General features: G+C 36.6%; 1 pseudogene; it reads right to left on the bottom strand.

The window, feature by feature from the left end:
- Window positions 1–23,153, bottom strand: part of LOC100463867 — a 108,530-nt pseudogene extending 85,377 nt beyond the window's left edge.
- Between the last annotated feature and the right edge of the window lie 765 nt (window positions 23,154–23,918).

The following is a 23,918-nucleotide window of genomic DNA, read 5'->3' as shown; positions in this document are numbered from 1 at the left end:
TACAGTTTGGGGATAACTCGATCGTATTATCACCATTATTGAGTATAACATGCGGCACTTTACCACGACAACAGGAACACCTGCTAGCAAAGCTGTTAAACTGTAAGTTTCCCTATTGCTCAATTCAACTAACAAGCTGCTTTAAACTGCCTCCTAATGTCTGTGTAACGTCAATTTTTTTTTCCAGTCCACTCGTGGGGCATATTGTAGAGAGCTATTCATCAATTATCAAAATTCTTTTTTTTAATTCTCCAGAGGAACTGAAAAACTGTAAGCTAGAAGATTTTAGCAGCAAAATCTGTTACTTACTCTGTTTAAATACATCATTATACATATATTTCAAATTCCTTTACGAAATATGTAAAGAATCATTAATCTCAGAATCTATTTTGAATATTGCCAATATAATCTTTCTACCATATAATATAATAAATCACTAGTTTTGAGAGGTGATGAGGTCTCTGAAATTACTCAGTAATCAATTATATTTTTGCTACTATTACAAGTTTTATTATTATTGCTAGTGCAGAGAATATTGCTACTGATATCCTGTTATATAGGGTTAAAAGCCGATGACTATTTTTATTATGCTTGAAGTCTTGCTACATACCTTTCTGTGTTGACTAGGTATGCACTGTAAAGTTGAAATGCAGTGTTTGCATACTGAGTAATTCTAAAATGTAAACTACATTCCTTAATATTAATGTGTTTTAAGTGACACCAGTTATGGATGTCTATGATTCATATTGCTGAGCTGTTCCCCTTCCCCAGAATGATGTACTGTCACTGTCCTATTCATTTTGAATGTTGTATTCATAAGGGTTTTGTGACTAGACATCACTGTAAATCAATGTTATTGGACTATATTTCCAAACAAAACATTTACAAAGACAGTCATCCCACGTTCTATACTCAGAGTACAACACTTGTATGAAGGTCAAATAAAGTCGACATCAACTTATGGATTAGTTTATTGAAAAAGCAAATGAAACCAACAATTTTTGGAATACCTTAATAAGAGGTTTAATATATTCATGCTTCACTCCAGAATTCCTAATAATTGTAAGAGCTCTGATAGAAATGTAAAACAAATAACATTAGGGGGATATATAAGTACTTGAGGTTGTCTTTTCTGATTAAGCACAGGGAGTATTCAGAACAGTGTTTGTTTGTAATATGACTTTAGAAAGTATGTGGCAATATTAACAATGTCACAATTTACTTCAAAATAAACACGATTCATTTATTATCACTTATTACTTACTGAATTTGTTTCCATGGTTGATATACAGAAATACAGTCTGTTTCAGTAGAACAAGGTGATCTACTTTCTAACATTTTTGTTTTGTTTTGTTTTTAATGTTGGAAAGTCCCTTAGTTTGAAATAAGCAATACTTATTAATTTTCTTTTTACAACCACTTGGTGTGATGGAGGTTTTGGGTAGTTCAGGACTCACAAATAGTCTAATGTAATATTCTGTAAGTTTTCTTTTCTCTGTCTTCATGTTCTCCATCATACAGATTTAAAGAGAGGTCATATACTATGTAAAGAATATGCCCAAATCATGGGACACCTGGGTGGTGCAGTTGATTAACTGTCCAACTCTTGATTTGGCTTGGGTTATGGTCTCAGGGTCTTGAGATCGAGCCCAGAGTCAGGCTCCATACTCAGCATGAAGTCTGTTTGAGATCCTCTCTCTCTCTCTGTCTCCCTCTGCCCCACTCACTTGTGCGCTCTCTCTCTCTCTCCCTAAAATGTAAGGGAAGGAGGGAGGGAAGGAAGAAAGGAAGGAAGGAAGGAAAAGGAAAGGAAGAATACACCCAAATCAGTAACATATGACTGCATTACAATAAACCACCTAAGTGAATAAACAGGAAAAGGAAATTTAGATCTCTTGAGAGTTAGGAGTGATTCTTGAGTGAGGGATACTGAATCTAGATTAACTTAGGTGCTTCTCTAAAGAGTAGAAGATAAATGTTTGTTAAAGGTGTTCAAATGAAAAATAAAGCTTTTCCTTGAGCAACTAATAATATTTTACATAAAAGAGTAAGAACTCTCTAGGGGCGCCTGGGTGGCACAGTGGTTGAGTTTCTGCCTTCGGCTCAGGGCGTGATCCCGGCGTTATGGGATCGAGCCCCACGTCAGGCTCCTCTGCTGGGAGCCTGCTTCTTCCTCTCCCACTCCCCCTGCTTGTGTTCCCTCTCTCGCTGGCTGTCTCTATCTCTGTCAAATAAATAAATTAAAAAAAAAAAAAAAGAACTCTCTGAATTCCTACTCTTATTTCTTCACGTTGATGGCAAATTTGCCAGACTTAAGAAAAAGAATTTTTAAAGTTACAATGTAGCAAAAATATACCTAACAATCAAAGAGTCACCTTACTATTATACCAAAAGTTTCTTTCTGTTAATACAATGTATAAACTGTACAAATTAAATAAATGTACAGTAATTTGGCAGATAAGATAAATTAATTTTGCATAGAAAATTGCAGTGTGCTCTACGTAGGCTAATTTATCTTAAACCCAAGCCCATATTTTACATTGTGATGACACCCATCCATTTTATATTCTAGTACAGCACTTAGTACAAGGAGTGCTACACTCATTCGTCATCCAGCACCCTAACTTACTTCCTAATTATGCTTCTTGGATGGGGGAGGGCTCATTCAAGGATAACAGTGGCCATAGACATCAGAGCTTTAATTAAAGAGCAATAGATATGAGTACTCTGGTGTACCTCACATTTTAAGGTAAATTTGGTAAAGATAGGATCTTAATTAACATTTGCTAACTATAAGTTTTTCTAATTTTTAGGTTGTTGGAGTATTTGAAAAGTTTTATCACTTAATTTTGGATACTATTTAAAGGGGTCTCTGTGGGGTGGGATGTGGAAGTCACTGGGGGTGAGGGTAGGGAGAAGTAAACCAATAGCAAAAAAGATCCCATTCCCTTTGTGAACAATAAACCAATTGAAGAGAGAAGGCTAATCTGTCTGTCTGCAGGTTTCTTTTAACCACAACACATCCTTTTTATGTTACTCTGTTGCAATTATCATAAGGATGCCATTCTTACAGTGTACCTTCTATCAGTTCATTGCTATGCAGCACAGCCACCTCTGGAAGGTAATGTTCACTTCACAAATGAAGAAAGCAAAGAATAAAGAGACCTGCTCTCTTGCCTAGGGTTACATTATAAGTTAGTGGCAAAATGTGTATTAAAATTCAGGTCTCCAGAGCCCCAGTGTTTTAATTAGCTTAATAATCCATGCTAACTTTCATGATTGTTAGGGTTTAGGCTTTGGTATTCTTTAATATTATTCTCAACACCTATGAAAAATGGCTGCCCTTCATAAGGTTAATGCAAACTATGAGTTACACCAATTATGCAAACCCTAATCTTTGTAACTTATCTACCCCCAGGGTGCTTAGTGCTGTGTGAGCATGTATTTTTTTTTTCTTATTCAAAAGAGCTTTCACCCACTTCTATGAGCACTTTCCTTTTATACTATTAACAACAAAAATAAAACCATTAATTGAATGTTACCACATTTAAACTTATAATGAAGGTATAATTATCCCAACTGTATTAATAAAGAAATTAATGTTCAGTGACTTATCCACAGCTGCATAGCTAATAAGAATTAGAATGGGGATTTAATCCTGAGACTTATTCCAAGTATCAGAACACATGATCTTTGTGTATAAAGTTGATTCTTAAAAGAAAAATGTAATACTACTGGAAAAAACAAATCAATAAAAGGATTTGAAAATATATACATTGTATCAAAGTTCTTCAATATATAAAATTTCCCTAGGCCCATGTACCCTTAGTCATTATTTATATTCTACACTTTCTTCATTCCTTTCTTCATTCATTCAGTTAGTCACTTGACAAATAGTGAGCTAATTGCTGGGGGCCTAAAGCCAAGTAAAATGATTTTAGATTGTGGTATTATAGTTTTTAAATATGGCTATAATAAGGTGCCTCTTTAGTGCAGCAGGCAGTGTGTCAGTCTCATAAAAATGGCTAAAATAAAGTGAATTGACTGTAGATGGAATGGTCAAAAATTTATTGTATATTATATTATTATATTATATTATATTATATTATATTTATTATATTATTATATTATATTTAAACTGGGTGTTAAAGGAAGAGCTGGAACTACTGTATCAAGAGTGAGAGGGGCACCTGGGCAGCTCAGTTGGTTAAGCATTTGCCTTTGCCTTCAGCTCAGGCCATGATCCCAGGGTCCTGGGATCGAGTCTCACATCAGGCTCCTTGCTCAGCGGGGAACCTGCTTCTCCTTCTGCCTGCTACTCCCCGTGCTTGTGCTCTCTCTCTCTGTCTTAAAAAATCTTAAAAAAAAAAATCTAAAAAATCTTAAAAAAAAAAAAGTGAGGAATCTGAAAAAAAAAAGAGTGAGGAAAAATATTCCCTCAGGGACAAACATAGACAAAAATCATCATCAAGTTTATACCCTGGGAGAGGAGATAAACAAGAAACAAAGTAAATAAGAAAAAGATATAGTATATGTATAGAGAGGAGTACTGAGGAATCCAGAAGCAGAGAGATGTAGGGTAGTCATTATGTTAGGTAGGATGTTATAGAAAGTCTCACTGAGAAAGGGACATGAATAAGGACTGAAAAGCTGTGAGATACAAAGTCAAGCAGATCTCCAGAAGATGTCCCAGAGGGAAGAAACAACAAATGCAAAGGCCCTCTGGTAGAAGTATACTTGCTGTGATAAAGAAGCCAGTAGAGGGTTTTAAATTTGTGGCAGTATCTGATTAATATTTATTTTAGGAAGATAACTTTCGCAAGATTTGGAGAACAGAAGGGAGAACTCAAGAATGGAATGGGAGTATAATTAAGATGATCTTGTATAATTCAAGGTGATGAAAAAATTATTATTATCTGAACAAGGAGGATGGCAATGAAGCTGGAGTAATATGTTATATTTTGGAGGTGGAATAAACAAAACATACTTAGTGTTTAGTTACAATGACAGAAAAAAGAGAAAATGTCAATAACTACTGAGTTTTCACTTGTAGGTAGGGGGCCTACTGAATTAGGGAAGATGGACATTGAGGAAGTAACAAAGTGTTCTCTTCATCCCTATTATATCTGAAATGTCCATAAAATTTTAAGAGGAAATTTCAAGTAGACAGTTAGCAGGGGTCTGACATATAAATTTCTATTTCATCAGCCTCAAATGATATGTAATTGAATTCATAGGCTCTCCACTTCTGACAACTCTACTCAGCACAAGCTTAGAAATATGGGGGTGCCTGGGTGGCACAGCGGTTAAGCGTCTGCCTTCGGCTCAGGGCATGATCCCGGCGTTACGGGATCGAGCCCCACATCAGGTTTCTCCACTATGAGCCTGCTTCTTCCTCTCCCACTCCCCCTGCTTGTGTTCCCTCTCTCGCTGGCTGTCTCTATCTCTGTCAAATAAATAAATAAAATCTTTAAAAAAAAAGAAATATGATACATAACTATAGGTAAAACTTGCATGTGACATTCTAAGGATTGTTAAACTAATTTACTTACAAGCAAATAATTGGTTCTAGTCTTAAATAGATTCACAAAGTAGGGGATTTTATCAGTAGCTCCGAAATTTTTCCTAAATACCAATATAACCATCAACAAAATTTGAATTAAAACCACAAAGAACAACAAAATTGAAAACAAAAAACAAATTTTATTATTTAAGTCCTATTTAGCTTTTACTTGATTACTATGCTTCATATGTTTTCCAAGACATAAAACCCATCTTGGACTCACTGACAAGTATAATCTAACATTCAAGTAAGATGACAATATAGAAGATTGTTTAAATGACATGAAGATATATTAAAGGTTACAACTTAGAACTGTCTCTTTGAAATCTGAAGATGCGTTTTGTTTGTCAGGTGCAGTGTTTTAAACATGATGCATTGGATGTCATTAGATGGGGTGTGCTCTTTCTGGTTGGTTTTAGATGCCACCACTCCCTACTGTCTTAACCATTATGCTATTTGCTTGTTGTTTTTTTTTTTTTTTAAGATTTTTATTTATTTATTTGTCGGAGAAAGAGAGCACAAGCAGGGGGAGTGGCAGGCAAAGCAAGCAGAGGGAGAAGCAGGCTCCCCACTGAGCAGGGAGCCTCAAGTGGGGCTCAATTCCAGGATCCTGGGATCATGACCTGGGCCGAAGGCAGACACTTAACCAACTGAGCCACACAGGTGTCCCAGCTTGCTTTGTTCTTGACATGATTTCACATTATTAACCTGCTATAGATACTTTGAACATCTGTCTCTCTTTATGTTAAGACTAACTGGCAAAGCACTGTGCATGTTGATTCTTTCAGATGAGCCCTTATACAGTTGCTTTCGTTGAAGTGTGCTTTGGTGTGTTTCCATTAGTTCATGGTGAAAACATGTCATAAGAAATACACCTGTGGATCATCTCGTGGTGTTCACTGTAAGCATCTTGTTGAGGAGGTTACACATTACAGCACACAGCATTCCTTTTATGAAATGATAATCAAAAACTTAATTTCTAATATTATTGGATAAGTTATTGCTCTAATTAGTTGGCTCATTTTTATCCCAGGATACTGTTATTTTAAGAAATGATTTCAGTGTGCCGTTTCCACTGTTTGTTTGAAAACTTAGGTCAATGTGAAATAGTAGAAAATACATATACTGGTCTCTGTCCCCAGTTTCTGGCACAAAGCTCCTAAAACCCTGATAATGTACTAAATGATAAGAACACTAAGAGAGTCTTTCATTCTAATATTTGGTCTCCGACCATGGCTTCTGACACATAACTCCTAAATCCCTTGAAATTTCCTGAGTGATAAGAATGTTTTTTGTTCAGATAAGGTAACTCTTGGTGGGCTGGTAGTTAGATTCAGAATGGGGGCTGGTTACCAGAAAGATCAAACCATATTTAGAAGCTTGGAGTTTCAACCCCACCTCCCATCCCCTGGGAAGGGGAGAGAGGCTGGAAATTTAGTCAGTGATTGCTCATGCCTATGTGATAAATCTCTATAAAAATCCTATGAGTACGGGGTTCAGAGAGCTTCCAAGTAGATGAACACTTTCATGTGCCAAGAAGGTAGTGTCCCCCAACTCCATGATGACTGGAGGGTCTGCTCTCTATTGGTTTATTACATTAATAGATCAATAAATGTAATTAAGTATTTCTCTGAGTTCTATGAGCTGTTCTAGCAAATGATGAAAGCCAAGGAGGGGGTCATGAAAACCTCCAGTTTATAGCTGGTGGTCAGAAGCACAGGTGACAGACAACCTGGGACTCATGACTAACATCTGAGGTGGTGGAGGGAATAGTCTTGTCAGGCTGAGCCTGTTAACCACTGGAGTCTGCACTAGCTTTGGTTAGTGTCACATTGAATTGAATTGTTAGGACACCCAGCTGGTGTTTCAAAGCCTGGCTTGATGTATGAAAACCCACACATGTGGTGTTAGAAGTGATGTCATGTGGTTAGTCATGTGAGAGTCAAGGAGACACTGGGGGTAGTTTTCCCAAGATGGACAGGATAACAAATGTCAGAACTCTGTGGTAAGCAGCATTCTCCCATGACCTCTGTGGACTCTCACCCTTGCATGTTCTCCTCCACTTGAATGTGAGGGGAGATGAGATTTTGCAAATGTCACATTATAAGTTTCCAAATTAATTGATCTTAAGATTGGCAGATTATCTGGGTGGTGCTGGCCTACTCACATGAGCTTTTAAAATATGGATCTAGAGTTTGGAGTCAGAAGGAGTCAAAGATCCAAAATGGAGAGGGATTCAACTTGAGGTATATTCTCTGTTCTGGCTTTGAAGACGGATGGGGCTGTGTGGCAAGGGATATGGGTGGGTCCTAAGAGCTGAGAGTTGTCTCCAGCAGGGAAATGGGGACCTCAGTTTGACAGTTGCAAGGAACTAAATTTGTCCAAAAAGTGTTTGGAAGATCATCCTTCCCCCTGGAGACTCCAGACTTTAACAAATCCTGGCCACCACTTTGATTTTACCTTTTAACACCCGAACAGAAACCTAGCCACACTCTGCCTGGACTTCGGACCTGAAGAAGTTTGAGCTAATGAATGAGTCTCATTTTAAGTCACTAAGTTTGTAATAATTTCTTTTGCAGCAATAGGAAGCAAATGCAGACTGTTATCTCCAGAACTGTGAAGGGTCTGAAATTTTACTCCGCTTGCAACTAAAATGTAACTTGCCACACAATTCCCTGCATGTGGGTAGGAGACAGGAGATTCCTGGACCACAGACAGATGGTCTTAGTACTTACAATGATAGCAGGGCCAGAAGTGTCAGGATTTGTGCTGATTACGTGAACCCTAATTCCCGCAGGGTAATGCAGAGAGGGCCAGATGACTGGGCCTCTCCGCACATGCACTGGGGTCTGTTACAGGAAAGGAAGTCCCAGCACAGGAAACAAAAATCTTTTATAATGGGCAGTCAGCCTGCTTGACCTTCACCCAGTGTGAGACATTATCTTTATTAAACTGGATAGTATATAAACCTGGCCTTTGCTCCCAAGGGAGGCACTATCTCTATCTTCTAAGGCCTCTTTCTATACAAAATCTATCAGTGATGGGCAGAAACAGGAAAATTGTCTCCCAGTATCTAATGCTTACACATTCCTTATTGAATGGTGGCAGTTATCACTCATAATAAAGCATACATTCCTGAAGTATTAAGATGGGTGAAGAATATTTATAACATAGTACTATAGGGAGACATCTCCAAACTATCAGACTTAATTTTTACATAAAGCAAATTTACTATCCACTTTACATGCATATATCAATGTATAGTATTTTTTAATTAACCTTATTATGTTTATGTTCCTTAACTTTGCTTTTTTTCTCTTTCCTCACTATTTCTAATTCATATCGCAGTTTTATATTTTCTGAATCCCTAAAAAAAATTGAAGAATTGTGCTTATGCAAAGCCAACTAAAACAGAATAATTTGATAGGAAATTGCCAAGCAGAAAATATTTTTGTAGCTTTCCCATGACTCCATATATAGCAAGGACTGTGATTGGCTATGGGGTTGGGCTCATTAGACTGGATTAATTGCAGTTCCTAATAGCTTTGCAGGATATAGAATGCTCTGAAGGCAGCCGTTTGAAGAATATTAGATATTTTTAATATTGCCATGGTTAATTTCATATCTCTGAATAACCTTTGGCTCTGAGCAAGGTTCATACCCACACAAAATGTAACTTGAAGAAAAGAGATGCTTTTTCCGTGCTGATTGGGCAAATTGGGTTTCCAAGCCCACCACTAGACTAACCGCTGTGGGAAGAAATCAGGCCTATTCACATAATCCTAAATTATTGTTTATCCAGGCACCAGTCTCAATGGCAAATAGGGTGAAATTAGTTGATAAATTTAGACCAAGCAAAGACCCATTCTGGATCAATCCCACTCAGAGTGCACTGGCTGCTGCAGGGGGAGGGGGCAAAGTTGAAGGAATGCTCTAACACAATCTACACAACTGCTACTTGAACCAAAGCAGAGGTTATTAGCCCTATAGAATAGGATAAGAAACTGAGGGCAAACACGTGATGAATGTGACCTCAAACTCTCAGTAAGTGGCAATGTCAGATTTTTAGGCCAGATAATCTGACCTCAGTTCTGTTGCTCTTGTCCCTATATTCTACTCTCTTGTGACATGGGGAGTGAATTAATCTGAACAGTTAACGAAAGCAAGATCTGAAAGATGGAAAAAAGGAGTAACAATGAGATGAAAATACTTACTCTTTGCAGAAAAAAAAAAACAACACAACAAATCTTTCAAAGAGGAAAACACCTAGAAAGAGGAACCCCAGGTTGGATTTTGTAAGACAATATTTGACTTCACAAATTTGCCTAGGTCAGGACCTTCAAGTACTCAGGAGCCAGTAGCTCAATGGTAGATTGCAAAATCTGTGCCATGAGAGCCCTTTTGCAGATTCACTATCCCACTGTGACTCTTCCCAGAACAGCTCCGACTAAAACAAAGAAAACAAATTCCCATAAAAACCTGCTAAAAGGTCACGGAAAGGAGAGGCAGAACTCATTAATTTTTTTCAGGGCCTGAGGGTTCATTCTTTAAAATCTGTGCCACATTGGCATGTGCAGTTAGCATGATGATTTTCTTTTATATCAAAGCACACCCACTCCAGGTTGCAATACCCTGATGCCTCACTGCCCTTTGGCTCTGTGTCCCGGGCTTAGCTGAGGCTGCCTTGTAAATTCAGGTTCACCTTTCTTTGTGAATCATCCAAGATGGGCCTGTCTCATGATAGATTATACTCCTTGAATAGTCTTAGAGTAGTTATTTTCATTTTTTTATTATGATATGTTAGTCACCATACAGTACATCGTTAGTTTTTGATGTAGTGTTCCATGATTCATTGTTTGCATATAACACCCAGTGCTCCATGCAATATGTGCCCTCCTTAATTTCTATCTGAATGGTATATAAATGAGTTGAAACGATAACATCCATGTGAACTGTTAAATGACATTATTTCTGAGGACCACCCTTTTTAATTTTTTTTTTAAAAGATTTTATTTATTTGTTTGAGAGACAGAGTGAGAGAGAGCACGTGTGTGTGTCCCGGGGCGGGGGGGATGGAGAAGCAGGCTCCCCGCTGAGCTGAGCAGTGAGACAGATCATGCAGGGCTCATTTCCAGGACCCTGAGATCAGGAACTGATCCAAAGGCAGATGTTTAACCAATTGAGCCACCAGGTGCCCCATGGACCACTCTTTTTAAAGTGGAGACATAGGGCTGCAATTTTCCCCAGGAAAAAAGGATATAAGGTTAAAAGACAGTAAATAATAATCCCTAATTTTTAACCTGTAAATTCAAGAGTTGATGCAAGACAGAAAAGTTTGAAGGTATATATAACCTGGCTAAAATCATTCTTTCCCTGTTCTCTATCAAGAAACAAGGCGGAGAGCTGGAGAGGAAGAGTTTGATGCCTGTTAAGGAACATTCGTCACAACCCATGTTCCACTCTGTATTGGCAATCTCCTTAAGTTTTGGAAACAGAGTAGAGACATCTAGACATAGTCCAGAGCAGAGAATGGGAAGCAGTTGTTTCCATTTTTTATTTTTTTAAGAAATCTCTGCAGTTAAAAAAGTCAATTATTAGGATGCCTGGGTGGCTCAGTTGGTTAAGTGTCTGCCTTTGGCTCCAGTCATCATCCCAGGGTCCTGGAATTGAGTCCCACATCCAGCTCTCTGCTCAGCAGGGGGCTTGCTTCTCCCTGTGCCTGCTTGTGCTCCCCCTGCTTGTGCTCTCTCTCTCTGACAAATAAATAAAATCTTTAAAAAAAGTCAATTATTTTTTGATATGTGAATAGGCATGTGCTTACAAAAATCTTTACAAGTTATACATGTGTCACTGTAGTCATATATTTGTCTTAAATAATATACACAGAAATCCATGAAATTAAGATGGATGAGATAAAGGTGAGATGAAAACATTTCTAGAAAATGTTCTGTTCTATTTATAGTGATGCTAAAAACTTTTTAAATTTTATTAAAATTATTTAGTGCTTTCAGTGTGATTAAATATGCAGCAGCATCATCATAAATATCTTGATTTAAAACTTTATGCAAGAAAATGATTTGCAGATCTAAGTTCTCTTTTATGAAATACTGCCTATTTTGTTTAATGAGTGTCATTTTGGAAAAGTCAAGTGGTAAAGCTTCATAGATCCAAATAGAAGAAATGCATGTTGCCTGCATTTACTAAATCTTGAAACTCATGTTTTAATCCTACCCACTAATAATGCAAATATTTTGTTGAAATCAGATATTAGGTTTTGAGCTTCCCTGATATTCATCAATTGTTCTTTTGAGTTAGAAAGTGCTATATTTTTATAAAATATGCTCAAAGACAGTCACAGAAATTCATTAGAAAGATTTACAATCAGAATAAAGAATGAGAATTCTAAGTTTTTAAAGTATGATGATATGAGAATTTGAATAGGTGACACTTTGTTTTCAGCAGCAAATTTATCTGAAGATGGATATATTTTAAAAAGTCCCTTTCAAAATGTCCTCTTTATAGCAGGAGTTTCTTTGTAAAGCAACTACATTCTTTTTCATTGTTAAAATGTGACAATTTTGGAATACTTATTTTTGTAAAGGAAAAATATGTAAGTCATCTTTAACTTTGACAATTCCTTAAGTGCATTCTTTCGATATTTGAAGTATCTCTGTTCGGTATGTGAGATTTTCCTTCAAAAGACCTGCTATTTTTCAAAATATTTAGAGATGCTTCTTTTAGATAATATAGTCTCTATGTTCACATTCAAACACTGCAGTACCTCACAATATATTAATACATAACAAAGGAGTAAGGATGTCCCTGCCTACCCAAGTAGAACTCCCATTTTTTCCATAGTGTGTGACAAGGAATCAGCTCATGTGCTATGACTAAGGATGGCTTGTATTTGTTTTTTTTTTTTCCTTCCTGTATCTCAATTAAATTGTCTCATGCACTTGGTCTGTACAATAGACTTTTTCATTTTGTAATTTTTGATTTATAGAAAAGTTGCAGAGACAGTACAGAGTTTCCATATGCTCCTCACCCAATTTCCCCTAATGTAAAATACTTACAAAGTCATGATACATCTGCCAAAGCTAAGAAGGTAACATTGGTACAATGCTGTTGACTAACTACAGATTTTATATGGATTGCATGCATTTTTTTTTACTAGTAAACGTCTTCCTGTTTCAGGATCCGGTCCATGAAGCCACATTGCTCTTAGTTGTCATGTTGCATTAGTCTCCTCTGGTCTATGACAGTTTGTCAGGTTTGCCTTTTCTTATGACCTTGACAGCTTTGAATACTTGATCTGGTATTTTGTAGAATGTTGCTCGATTTGGGTTTGTCTGATGCTTTCTCATGGGTTTTGAGAAGAATACAAAACAAGAGTTGCCTTTCTCATCACATCTTGATGCATAATATCAATATGACTTATCCTTGGCTGTTCACTCCATCAATCGCTTGGGTTGGAGGGTTACTTAAGATGTTTCTTCACTATAAAGTTATTTTTTTCCCCTTTATTTTTGGAAGATAGCCAGAAAGTCCAGTTTACATACAAGGAGAAGAACGTACTTCATTTTTTTTTAACTAAGTTTTTAATTTTAATTCTGGTATTGTTAACATACAGTGTTACAGGTGTACAATATAGTAATTCACAATTCTATACATCACTCGGTACTCATCATGATAAATGTGCTCTTAATCCCCTTCACCTATTTCATCCATGCCCCCATCCGCCTCTCCTCTAGTAACCATCAGTTTGTTCTCTATAGTTAAGAGTCTGTTTCTGGGTTTGTTTCTCTCTTTTTCCTTTGGTTCTTTGTTTTGTGTATTAAATTCCACATATGAATAAAATCATACAGTATTTGTCTTTCTCTGACTTATTTATTTCATTTATCATTATACTCTCTACCTCCATCCATGTTGTTGTAAATGGTCAGATTATATTCTTTTTTATGACTAATATTCTAACACATTCTAATATATCACATCATCTTTATCCTTTCCTCTATCTATGGACACTTGGGCTGCTTCCATAATTTGGCTATTGTAAATAATGCTGCAATAAACATTGGGGTGTATATTCCCTTTGAATTTGTGTGTTTGTATTTTTTGGGTAAATACCCAGTAATGCAATTACTGGATCACAGAATAGTTCTATTTTAAACTTTTTTTTTTCCGTTTATTTTTTTACTGTTTTCCACAGTGGCTGTGCCAGTTTTCGTTCCCACACACAGCACATGAGAGTTCTTTTTCTCCACATCCTCTCCAACACTTGATTCTTGTGATTTTGATTTTAGCCATTCTGACAGGTGTGAGGTGATAATTCATTGTAGTTTTGATTTGCATTTTCCTGATAATGAGTGATGCTGAGCATCTTTTCATGCGTCTACTGGTCATCTGTATGTCTTTGGAGAAATGTCTGTTCATGTTTTCTACCTGTGTTTTTTTTTTTTAAGATTTTTTATTTATTTATATGACAGAGAGACAGCCAGCGAGAGAGGGAACACAAGCAGGGGGAGTTGGAGAAGAAGAAGCAGGCTCTCAGCGGAGGAGCCCGATGTGGGACTCAATCCCGGAACGCCAGGATCACGCCCTGAGCGGAAGGCAGCCACCTAATGACTGGCTACCCAGGCGCCCCGACTACCTGTGTTTTAATTGGATTATTTGTTTTTTGGGTGTTGAGCTGTATCAGTTCTTAATGTACTTTGGGTGCTAACCCTTTATCATGTACATCATTTGCAAATATCTTCTCCCATTCAGTGGGTTGCCTTTTAGTTTTGTTGATTGTTTCCTTCACTGTGCAGAAGGTTTTTTTTTTGTTGTTTTTTGTTTTTTTTTTTTTTATATAGTACCAGTAGTTTATTTTTGCTTTTGTTTCCCTTGCCTCAGAACACCTATCTAGAAAAATACTGCTACAGCTGATGTCAGAAAAATTACTGTGTATGCTCTCTTCTAGGATTTTTATAGCTTCAGGTCTTGCATTTAGGTCCTTAATCTATTTTGAGTTTATTTTTGTGTATGGTATAAGGAAGTGGTCCAGTTTCATTCTTTTGCATGTAGCTGCCCTGTGTTCCCAGCACCATTTGTTGAAGAGACTGTCTTTTTCTCCTTGCATATTTTTCCTGCTTTTTGAAGATTAATTGACCATAGAATTGTGGGTTTAGTTCTGGGTTTTCTATTCTGTTCTGTTGATCTATGTGTCTGTTTTTGTGCCAGTGCCTTACTGTTTTGATTACTAGAGCTTCATAATATAACTTGGAAGTCTGGAATTCTGATGCCTCCAGTTTTGTTCTTCTTTCTCAAGATTGTTTGGCCCTTCGAGGTCTTTTGTGGTTTCATACAAATTTTAGAATTGATTTTTCTAGTTCTGTGAAAAAAAATACTGTTGGTGTTTTGATAGGGATTGCATTAAATGTGTAGGTTTCTTTTGGTAATATAGATATTTTAGTAATATTTATTCTTTCAATTCAAGAACGTGGAATGTCTTCCCATATCTTTGAGCCATCTGCAGTTTCTTTCATCAGTGTTTTATAGTTTTCAGAGTGCAGGTGTTTCACCCTTTTGGTTTAGTTTTTTTCCTAGGTATTTTATTATATTTGGTGCAATTGTGAATGGGATCATTTTCTTAATATCTCCTTCTGCTGTTTCATTATTAGCATATAGATATGCAATTTTTTTGTACATTGATTTTGTATCCAGAAATTTTACTGGATTCATTTATCAGTTCTAGTAGATTTCTGGTTGTCTTTAGGATTTTCTATATATATAGTGTCATGTCATCTGCAAGTAGTGAAAGTTTTAATTCCTCCTTACCGATTTGGATGCCTTCTATTTCTTTTGGTTGTCTGATTGCTGTGGCAAGGACTTCTAATATTATGTCAAATAAAAGTGGTGAGAGTAGACATCCTTGTCTTGTTCCTGACCTTAGGGCGAAAGCTTTAATTTTTTCCTCATTGAATATGATGTTAGCTGTGAGTTCCCTCTAAACTTGCTTTGTTTAGGGTTTTTATCATAAATTGATGTTGTACTTCATCAAATGCTTTTTCTGCATCTATTGAAATGACCATATGGTTTTTATCCTTTCTCTTTTTGATGTGATGTGTAACATTGATTGCATATATTGAACCCATCTTGCATCCTGGGAATAAATTCCACTTGATCGTGTGAGTGATTTTTTTAAATGTATTGTTGGATTTGGTTTGCTAGTATTTTATTGAGGATTTTTGTATTTATGTTCATCAGAGATATTGACCTGTATTTCTCTTTTCTGAGCATACTTCACTTTGAAAACAAGAAGACCCAACTTGTTATTTTGAGTGTTTTGTGATGTATTCCAAAGTTCCTTTGGTTCTCAAGTAGGATACCGTTGAGTTTGGTAGAGAGAGCATGCCAGCAAGTCTTCATGAAAGCCTCTTAAAAGTTAGGAGGAAATGTGTCCTATATCTTATACATTCCCCTCCCGGTGATGAAGTAAAGACATAGCTGAAATATCAGTGAATCCATTAACTATGACAGAGTTAGCCAAGTGAAAGCTACAATTAAGCCCACAAAAATCCTGGATACCACTTCATTATTCCACAAATGGCCTGATAAGATAATATTAAAACGGAAGCAAAGGTCAAAAGAGAAATGAGACAGGAAGACAAAGATGATATTCCTATATATTCAATCCAAGTTCTGAAATGGCATCATCTCAGAATTTCTTTAGGGAGAAAGAGACACATTAGAGGTCGAATTTTTTTTTTTTTAAAGATTTTATTTATTTATTCGATAGAGATAGAGACAGCCAGCGAGAGGGAACACAAGCAGGGAGAGTAGGAGAGGAAGAAGCAGGCTCATAGTGGAAGAGCCTGATGTGGGGCTCGATCCCATAACGCCAGGATCACGCCCTGAGCCGAAGGCAGACGCTTAACCGCTGTGCCACCCAGGCGCCCCTAGAGGTCGAATTTTAATACTAAATGCCATTATGGTGTAAGCTGAAAATGACTGAGAAATCACTGGATTGGGCTCTGAGAAATCAGAATCAAGTAGATCAAATTTTCTGTTATCATACAGTAATGGGAATGAGCTCATGCTAGAAATTAAGTTGAATCACATAAAAATAAAGAAAACTATATCTATCTATATATATATACATAGATATATATATATATATCAATTTTATGGACTACTATTACTGTCAGAGTTGTACCTTTCACACAAATTTGGCAGTGTCATCACAGGGTGTAAACATGAAGTCTGTCCATGCAGAGATGGCTGAATGATAAGAAAATTAATACAAGAAGGAAGCCTGGGTGGCTTAGTCAGTTGAGCATCCCACTTTTGATTTTGGCTTACATCATGATCTTGGGGTAGTGAGATCGAGCCCCAAGTCAGACACCACACTCAGTTTGGAGTCTGCTTGAGATTCTCTCTCTCCTTCTGCTCCTCCCCCTGCTCATGTGCATGCTCTCTCTCTCTCAAAATAAATAAAAGCTTGGGGAAAAAAATTAATACAAGATATTAAAACTGTGCTTCATGTTTGGGCTAAACATGATATATTTTCAATTTGTTTATAGTCTGCATAGACATTTCATAATGACATTTCTTTCTTTCTTTTTTTTCTCCGTAATGACGTATCTTAAGACAGGATGAATAAGGGCAAGAGTATCTTAGTGTTGATGGGTATTAAGTGCGAGAGTCGGAGAGACCAAGGTTTCATTTCCAGTTTTATTTTTCACTAAATCTGTGATGTTGCTGAATTTATTTAAATTCTTTGAGCCTTAATTTACTGATTCTTAAATGGAGATAACAGTGCCTGCTTTACGAGGTTATTAAGAGAACTAAATGAGATCACATTTGTGGTACATCAAGCACAGAGTGCCACAGATAATAAGTAATCAATAAATCCTAGCTTGCTATTATTATTATTATTACTATATTATCATCCTAAATATCTACTTTGAATTCTGAAATTATAAGAAATTAAAACTAGATTAGTGAAATCTAGCCAGGAGCTGAGACTGCAAAGGAGAAATATATAACTGAATAGAAATAAAAAGAAGAAAGTTCATAAGGCAGAGAGAAAGAAGAAGTCAATTAAGGCATGGAATTTCTATCAGGAAAATCACTTCAAAAAAAAGACATAAGGTGTGAGAAGAGAATGGAGTACAAGTCCTCTGAGTTGATAGTTCCATCAGATACCCGGGGCTGCTCTCTTGAGGACTGTTATAACAGTCCTTTATTTCTAGCTAAGGCAATTAGAATTTATTTTACCTACATATTTTAATTCATCAGTCCTAATTAACATTTTCTTTTTCAAATATAATGGGGTACTGTATGCCAAAAACAAATTCCTATACGTGCTTGTGAGATTTTCAACATTTTATTTCTCATGGCTGACCAAGCATAAAGGATTAGTAGAAGTAAATTTTTAAAAGAATGTTAGCTATTAAATTAAAGCATAAACTTTTCTGATCTTTATTATTATTGCTAGAAAGAGTTGTCCTTTAAAAAGGAAAGCTGGGGGCGCCTGGGTGGCACAGCCGGTTAAGCATCTGCCTTCAGCTCAGGGCATGATCCCAGCGTTATGGGATCGAGCCCCACGTCAGGCTCCTCCGGTATGAGCCTGCTTCTTCCTCTCCCACTCCCCCTGCTTTTGTTCCCTCTCTCGCTGGCTGTCTCTATCTCTGTCAAATAAATAAATAAAATCTTAAAAAAAAAATAAAATAAAAAGGAAAGCTGGAAGGTAGTTAATTTCTCTTTATGCTTAGGGTTACAGGCTTTTAAATTTGTAGGTCTATTTCAGGCCTCATTTAGCTATTAAGAAATTTACACTACTTCCTTCACTTTCCTAATGGCCAGAGATACTGCAATATAAATTAAGAAGGATAAGAAAAAAAAAACTTAATTTTTCATTACAGTTATACTTTCCTCTCATCAGAGGACCTTAGAAATTCCCCTGCTGTATCAGTAATGCCAGATAGTTAATTTCTCTGCCCAAACAGGATCCACAGATGTGCTGACATAACAGTACCCAATATTTCAAGATCCTCAAGGATATTAATAAAAAGCTATTTTTTATGGGAACCTCAGATTTTTTTTCCCCAGGAAAGATTACAGATCAGTATTTGTTATCTCAAAATATTAAGGTAATTAGTGCTGGGTGAATTAAAGAAAAAATGCAACGTTCACACTGGTACAGATAAGTACCGAAATTTTGAGGATGCTTACTTGAACTTTATCAAAACTATGGAAATTCTGGTGTTTGCAAAATTGAACTGCGAGTCTGGGGGTGGGGAGGGGGTAGTGGAGGAAGGGCTATCCTGCAAGTTTTTGAAAGCATCGTGTTGCTGGTTGGACTGAAAGTACTACATGCACGGCTGTTCCCTGCTTTTTCAGCATTCTCTGGGTCAGCTTAAAAAGAGGTGAAAAAACCCAGAAGTGCAGAGACATTAAAAAGGCAGAAGTGTGCTTTCAAAACCTTTATAAATGAGGTTCTTTTTTTTTTTTTTTTTTTTTGAGTTTTACCTGACATTTCATTGATCTTTACTTTAGGCAAATAATAGTGAACCAGATAACTCTCCTAGTGACTCATGTGCCCTACCCCCCCCTTCTCCCCTTCTACCTTCCATTCTTTAGCCTGCCAGAGGCCGGGAGCCTCCTTGGAAGTCCACGGGACTCCACGGAACTCCGTGCTTGCATCAGCTCAGGGGGGATCCAGCGCTAGATGAGAAACACGCCTGGAGACTGCGAGGGAAGCTTGAGCAGATTGCACAGTATCATTTCACATGCTATTGTATCCCCTTATGTCACATTTTTCTGTTGCCCACAAGAAATCAGCTCAGGGCAGAATGAGGGAAAGCTGGTGTAGCAAATGGTCTTCTTGCTGGTTTTAACAAAGCAGTCACACTAGTGGAGAGCCGCCTCCTCTGGAATTCTGCTCCACTGTCTTGAGTCCATTTCTGAACCGCAGCCAGCGCCCAGCTGGTAGACTACTGCAGTGCTGTCATGTCATCAACCCAGTCAAGGTGTTCCAGGGCTTGCGTGTGTGTGCGTGTGTGTGTGTGTGTGTGTGTGTTTAAAACTTGCCAAGATGGCTGTTTTCCCATAAATTGCATGGAAAAAAATATATATATTTTAAAGGCTAGCTTCTATTTACCCATGGGTGAGCAGGTTTTTAGAGATCGCTCAGTAGACAGAATTCAGGTCAAAATCAGCTGCAATGAAGAGCAGTCATATTTAGATATTCAATGACTCATAATAATATAGAATATTAAAAGTCCAAAATAAGGTAAAATATTCAGAGGCTCTTACTGTAAGGTGTGTCTGATACCACAAGTAAACATCACTATTTCCCAGATAAGTTATATTTCTTCACTATACAGTAGCACCTTTCTTTTTGACAGTAGTTTACTTTTTGAGTATATATGTGTGTGTACATATGTGTTTCTTCTATAAAAGCTCTCCTGGCAAAAAATCAAAACATTATCTATAAAATAAAGTGCTCAAGAGAAGAAAATAGTTTTCTGCCCAAGTAATACAAAGCCAAGCTGGTTTATTTGAGAGAAGCTTGAGTTTGTTTAAAATAATAAGCATTTGTGGGTATTTTTAATAATTTGAACATATGGTCTGAGCAGAAGCAGAAAAGGCAGTTTTTTAACTTGTCAGATCATATCACATTGTGTTGATTTATACTGTATAATGTGATACGCTGCACATTTTTAATAAATGGGCTTGCTTTTTCATCTCAACAGAAAAGATTTTTGGGGTGCAAATCTAGTGATGCCCTTTGGGATTCTTTAGTGGCTTTCCACTAATACCATTTTCAAGTTTCTGACAGAGATTTTCATATTTTCTTTACTTCTTCCGTTGGGTGAGAAAGCAAACAGATATAACAAAAATAAAGTTGTAGCAGAGAGAATGTTTCTTTTTCAATTTTTTTGCATCACTCAAGGTTCAATTAAAGTTTATTTAGGTCAGGAGCAAAAATTTGACGATGAGAAATGATAAATTTTTTGATGGTGCGGGAATTGTAAGGAAGGGTATGAGAAACAGTGTAAGGGAAAGAGAACAGAAGCATTGCCATGTCAGAGAGGTCTGATCTGAACGCCATATGCACGGAGCGTGTACCACTGAGCCCTTTACCCAATGGTGCATAGTCCATAATCCCTTCTTATGCTGAATCACAGAGAGAAGCTGCTAAGATTTCTGAATACTTTCATCTATAATATCCAAACTGTGTTTTTAAAGAAAAAATATAAACTTTCAAGGTCTATTTTTTTAGTGTGATGAAGAAACATAGTCAATCTAACATTTCACTGGAACCGGACTTTTTAAAAAACAAATATAAAAATACTATTTTCAGATGATTATTCCAACTTTCTTTTCCTCTTTTTTATTTATAGGTTATCACCCAAATAATTAATGATCTTTAATTAAACAGATATCTTTGAGGCACTAGGTAGTCACGTACCCATACCTAGAAAAATAAATTAAAACAAATGCATTATTTACCTAGACAATTGCCAAAAGACAATGAAAAATATAAAAAGAGACATAAGAAAAGCACAAAATTCCTGAAAGAGCATCAAACCAGTAAGGCATATCAATTGTTTGACTACTAAATTTGTATGCAAGCAAGCAAGTGAGAAGTCATGTGATGATGGTAGGGGTCAGGTTTTTCTGTTACATAGTATTTTCAACACCAGGCATTAAAACAAATCAGAAATAGTTGTTGAATAAATGAATTAATGTACACAATATCATCTTCAAAAGGAAAATAACAGAAGATGTTATTTTTTTAAGACTGCAAAGTAGAAATAAAATCCATTACTATTTTCAATTAGTGTATGGAGTACACTTATTCTAACAGTGCCTCAGTTAATTGCTTTACATGGATTATTTAATTTTACTTTCATTAATACTCCATGTTATATTCAAGAAAAAAATAAAGAAAGGTTTAGAGTTGATAAGTAATTTGCCTAAGGTCAATAGATAGTAAGTAGTGAAACTAAGGTAGTAAGACCTCAGAGCCCACACCGTATTGCCTATAAGATTTAAGGACACAACTAACCTTCTACAGCGGTAATTGTGCCACATAATTTCATGTATAGAAAGTGGAAATCTTTGATGGCAAAAATTTCACGGCTTGTGGGAAATGTTAAAGGATCAAGTGCTGAAATAGCCAAATATATTAAATATGGTACAGTTTGGTTTGAGATGGGTAAGCAAAAGAATTAAAACATAGGAGGGTCTGAAGATCCAAGTTCTGATCTATATTATATCAGCAACAAAGAGAAAGGTGTTGTGGTATGAAAATGTGATGCTACAAAATGAACAAATGAATAAAATGATTTGCCAAAGAAATTGATTTAATGTCAGAACGAAGAATCTGTCTCCAGAAAGAAATGAAAATGCAGTTCTCAGTGTTTTCGCTAATGCTTAATTCATTTTTGTCTGCTTTTCAGGTTAGTTTTTCCACACAAAGCTCAACTTATTTTGAGTAAAGAAATAGTTCATTCATATATCACTTAGAATTAGTTTTGGCTGTGAGAAACAGAGTAGTCTCTGCCACAATCAGTAGTTACTTAGAAAATGAAACATTTTTTATGCTTATTTTTAAAAATTGACTTAAAACTCATTTCTTCCAGTAATACCTTCCATGCGCAGAGACTGGAGAACTTGCTACTGTTTCTAATATTTGCCAAGAGTTCTGGGGATTCTTTGCTATATGGTCAGATTTTGCCTCAGAAGTAGCAAAAAACTGTACCACAAATAACATATATCATTGGAGACCATGGAACCATATGGATTGATTTACATTTTTTTCTCACACATGACCTTTGTACTACTTGTTTTGGGGTTCAGTAATATACTAAATGACAAAATCTCAAACCCAGACTGAGTTATTCTTAAACATTACACTTTGAGATCTGACCTAGCTCTTCATCTTTCCCCAAACCTGCTTTTGTTCCTGCTGTCCATTTTGATGAATGACACCACCAAGCTACTTGGGGTCATGCTTTATTTCTTATTCTTTCATCCAACATGGACAAATACTGTTGAACAGACTCATTCTTCCCTCAAATCTATATGGGTCAGTCTGATATTATAAAAGGTTTTCCAAATAATTTCTATTCTTTTACCACCTTAGCCTCAGTTCTCTCCAATCATAATAGAAACCTTCTCCTTTCTCTGTTAGGAAGCAAAGAAATTCTATCTTTATTACCTTTAAGGTAGAGCTATTACTGCAGAAATTTCAGGAACTAGGTAGTCAATGTCTAGCTTTAAGGTTTCAAATCACAGATGGAAGTGATAAGACCAGGAAAGGCTCTCTGAACATAGAACACCTATTCTCTGGAGCACCAAGTGCCTTTCAGGTCCTGACCTAAGCAATAGGTACAGTTGAATGGTGACTATTTGTAACTATAAAAGTGATTTAAGGTAGAGGCAGGAGGAGGAAGAACAGAAAGAAGAGCAATACCATTCACCATGTCACGTCTTTGAAGCTGCATTCAAATACTCCTTCTGGAGTCAAATCCCCATAGGGTGTTATAATCCCTGGAGAGATTTGGGGATCCAAGAGCACAGGGAACTTCTGCATCTTTACCTTGTTGTACTAGGGTGCAACCAACCTTTGAAGTTTGCCCCACACCATCTTGGTGGTCAAAGAATACAATAGCAGGGACAGTCATGGTAAATCTATACAGACAAGAACCTAGGTGAACATGCAAAATTTCCTTTACTTTTCTGAGAGCATTATAGAATTAGCTAAAAGAGAGCACTGCCTACGAGGCCTTTCAGTTGCACAGGAGCTACCCTGCTGCTGTCTGACTGGATTGTGCTATGGCAGAACATAGAGAATATATCACCAAATTTCAGTGAAGATAAATGCTGGAAGAGACCATCACTAGAAACCATCACTCCTTACCCCCACCTCCACCTGAGTCCAGAATATAGTAGTTTTGGAAGCTCAAAGGCACAGAAAAGGATGTCCACAGCCGATCCTGGAAGAAAATAAGGCAAAGGAAGAAAATGTACTTCTTGGCCAGTGAAGCCCTTAAACCCCCTTTGCCCTTAATGATTTGGTTTTATGTAAACACGAACTCCGACTATCCCAGGATGCCAAAACCAACCCCAAGCCTGGAGGTGAAAGGAGAAAAGTCAGTCTATATTACCAACCTAAAGGGTTGGTTAAAATATAAAAAATATTTTAAAATGTACATATATATATATATAATACATAATAAAAAAGATTTATGAACATCTATTACTTCTATACCCCAGCTACTTTAATTTAGCTCGTTAGTATAATTTGTCTCATCAGTATAAGAAATAGGAAACAAAATTTTTTCAAATGAAGGCAAAG

Source organism: Ailuropoda melanoleuca, chromosome 2, assembly GCF_002007445.2.
Source record: "Ailuropoda melanoleuca isolate Jingjing chromosome 2, ASM200744v2, whole genome shotgun sequence".
Taxonomy (NCBI): domain Eukaryota; kingdom Metazoa; phylum Chordata; class Mammalia; order Carnivora; family Ursidae; genus Ailuropoda; species Ailuropoda melanoleuca.
The sequence above is the reverse complement of the archived record's forward strand: the minus strand, read 5'-3'. Positions and strand labels throughout refer to the sequence as shown.